This window comes from Octopus bimaculoides, chromosome 2 (assembly GCF_001194135.2).
Source record: "Octopus bimaculoides isolate UCB-OBI-ISO-001 chromosome 2, ASM119413v2, whole genome shotgun sequence".
In the NCBI taxonomy this organism is placed as follows: domain Eukaryota; kingdom Metazoa; phylum Mollusca; class Cephalopoda; order Octopoda; family Octopodidae; genus Octopus; species Octopus bimaculoides.
Window position 1 is genome coordinate 64,182,695 of NC_068982.1, and position 3,701 is coordinate 64,186,395.

At 34.9% G+C, this 3,701-nt stretch overlaps 1 long non-coding RNA gene across 1 annotated transcript in view; it reads left to right on the plus strand.

The window, feature by feature from the left end:
• Nucleotides 1–1,262, plus strand: part of LOC128251133 (uncharacterized) — a 43,590-nt gene extending 42,328 nt beyond the window's left edge. The window contains exon 3 of the long non-coding RNA XR_008266987.1: nucleotides 997–1,262. This is a non-coding gene — a long non-coding RNA (uncharacterized LOC128251133). The remainder of the gene's footprint in view (nucleotides 1–996) is intronic.
• The last annotated feature ends 2,439 nt before the right edge of the window (nucleotides 1,263–3,701 follow it).

Sequence of the window (3,701 nt, forward strand, 5' to 3'; positions counted from 1 at the left end):
TATATATATATATATGTATGTATATATACACACACACAAACCTATATATACACACAGAGAGAAAAATGTATGTATGTATGTATGTATGTATATAAACACCATTAGAAAGACTGCAGAAAGAGTGGTGAAATAAATGAACAATTACTTGACAAATACATTACTTCATGGTTGTAGAAATTTGCTGCGTGCAAACCATGCAACCATACAACGGCATAATCAATATTTCAATATTAGATCACCATTAATCGGGATTGCTTTACCTGAAGGCATATGAATTTGGTGAAGGAATAAGAAAGAAAACAGCTGAGAAGTCTCAAAGATCACACACAAGAAACTACAACAATTGTGGTCAATAAAGAAATTAGAGATATAAAAATACTAGTAGTACTAGTATCTCTAGAAATGTAATCCAATAAGAATAGACTGATCGATTGTTAACTAAGATATCACTCATAATTAAAACAATATTTCACGAGCTATTTCGTTAAGAGATGAGGGATATCTAGTGCATTGTGAAAACTGTTCCAAGAGAAATCTACACTTCAGACGAAATTTATAAATTGCATTAAACTTGTCGTCTATGTGTGTGGGTATCTGTGTGAGTGCATATATATATATATATATATATATATATAGCGGTCTTCTGAGATATCGGACACAGACTGTTGTGTTGTAGGTGGCTTCGAGTGGCTGCGTGCCGCGTAACGTTATTATTATTATTATTATTATCATAAAGGCAGTGACCTGGTAGAATCGTTAGCACGCTGGGTAAAGTGCTTAGCGGCATTTCGTCCATCTTTATGTTCTGAGCTCAAATTCCGCCGAGGTCGACTTTCCCTTTCGTCCTTTTGCGGTCAATGAAATAAGTACCAGTTGATCACTGGGGGTCGATGTAATCGACTTATCCCTTCTCCCAAAATTGCTGGCCTTGTGTCAAAATTTAAATCATCATCACCATTTTTATTATCATTATTATTATTTATTGTTATTGCACAGCTTCTAACACTGGAGATGTACTACGGTCCCAGCTGTTCACTACCAGTGAACTAAGGTAACAACCCTTATTTTTCGATCACCATCCGGAGTATTCGAGCGGTTCCAAGCAGCCAGAGACAATATGATTTATTGTTTTTTGTCCATCTCCACCTATTCTGCAGCTACTTGTTATGTTACTTTTTATTATATGTTTTTGGTAATTCCTGATGGGAAGGCTTTGATTTTGTGCTGCGATTAAAAATCCATCAGTCTCTGCTTTTAGTCTTGAGCTTCTCAGCCATTGTTGGGATTTTGTTTTGTCTATTTCTTTTCTGTTTAGTCTAACTCAATATTTGCCATGAAGGGGCTTTTCTTGCCTAACTGTACAAGGCCTCTACCACCTTCGATACGTCATATATACAGCCTTTCTATGTCAGATTTTGGGAGGTGCATCCTAAATCCTGTCATTATTTTCCTGTATATTTTGATTAGTTCATTTAGAGTCCAGTTAAGAATATTGTAACTGTTTCTTATAACTGGGACGGCTAGAGTGTTGATACCTATTATCTTGTTTTTCACATTGAGTTCTGTTTTCAGTATTAATCTGACTCGTCTATACTATTCTTTTTTATCTTCTCTTTCATTTGTATGTGTTGTATCATATCTAATTCATTGAATCCTAAGTATTTGTATGTCTTATTATTATTATTATTATTATTATTATTATTATTATTATTATTATTATTATTATTATTATTATTATTATTTGCTTCTGTTCGAGTCAAATAGCTCTGCAGTTTTTGGATTTTAAATAAGGTTTGAATGTGAATAAGTTTTCTAATTTGTGAGAGTACAAAAGTCGTAGAAAGGAATTTAGAAGCTGCATGTGCCCAAAATAACTGCCTCATTCCTTGAGGAATTTATTCAGGAACAGGTAGGAAGGTAACATGTCACTGCTTCACAAAAACCGGAGTTTAGCATGTTTTGTACACCCTTAACAGAGCAGTTAATGATATGTGGCACTGTCGTGACACAGTATTACTTTTATGTATAGAAGGTCTTACAGAAGTATATACCTGGTCTTCTAAGCTGAGGACAAGATAAGAAAGGCCGAGGTGATGCACCATGCATCAGCTATTGGCAGATGCAGTAATACATGGGTTAGTACATTACGAGGATTTCAACGCAGTCCAGTAACTGTAATAAGTAAAAATATAAACATAGAAATAAAACCACATTCCTTGATTGGAACTGACATTTCTTTAGAATTATTGAACTGCTTATTCTTCTGGTTCCTTCTTCGCTTCCTTTGTCCAGAATAAGTGGTGAAAATGTCTCAAATCTTGAAAAGTTTCATAACTTGAAATTAAACCATGATGCTGTTCCACACTATATTAACTGTCGTTTGATCTCAGGCAACATTTCTTGAGGTTCTGCAGCCTGTTTCTCAGTCAGATTAACTGAAGCATATAGACCTACCTAATTTCCAGAGACAACACGAAATACCTCCAGCAAATATTATCGCACAAGTCAATAACGTGGCCTTATGGTCTTTCAATGTACTAGAAGAGATAGCTTCAAATTTTATCAGAAAGCCAGCAATTTTAGAAGAAGAAGGTAAATCTATTCCATCGACCCCAGTAGTTGCTAGTACTTTATTTTATCGATCACGAAGGATGAAAGGCGAAGTCGACCTCGGCGAAATTTTAACTCAAAACGTAATGAATCGGAAGAATTATCGCTAAGCATTTTGTCCCGCGCGCTAACCTTTCTGTCAGCTCACCGCTTGCAATATGTTAGAAATAGCAACTTAATCTGTTTCAAAGCATACACTACTATCTTCTAAAAAGGAAGGTCATATAAAAATAATGTGATTCTAAGTATACAATGCATGAAAAACAACAAAGGAAAGATAGTTATGGCTGAAATACCTTCGATTACGGCTTTGGTCAAAACTGTTGTACAGATTAAACATGAACTCAAGGCCCAAGAAACGTTTATCAAATGCTTTATTCTCTCAGTCATTTTACCTCTTAACTACGATTCAATTCTGGCCTGAAGTTATTCTAGTATTAAACCTAGATACTTTCTTATTTTCGAATTTAGTTCTTCTAGAATTAAGCTTACAAGTGTTTCTTAGAAACAAAAATAAGCAAATTTTATATCAGATTCTCTAAATATTTACTTGTTTCAGTAACTAGACTTAGGGACACCATTCTGAAGGGTTTAGTCGAAAAACTCAACCCTCGTACTTATTCTGTTTTTAGAAGTCTGGTACTTAGTTCATCGTTGTCTTTCACCGAACCACTAATTTCAGGGGACATAAACAAACCAACACTGGTTGTCAAGCGAGTTGGAAGAAACACAAAGACACTCACACACACATATACATATATTCGGCGGATTTCCACATAGTTTCCCTCTACCAAATTCACTCACAAGGCATTGGTCAGTCCGGAGCTATAGTAAAAGACACTTGCACAAGGTGCCGCGCAGCAGGACTGAACTCGAAACAACGTGGTTGAGAAGCGAACTTCTTAATTATAGAGCTATTTAATTTTATCATATGACTCGATAATTAAATTATAATTTCCCGGCTATTAACTTTATTTATGGAATATTTATTTGCAATAATTTATCTATACTGCATTTCTGTTGGCTTGTCCTCCCATAGTCATCTATTTCAACACGAAAGTCGGACCTTCTTATATGTATACATATATATA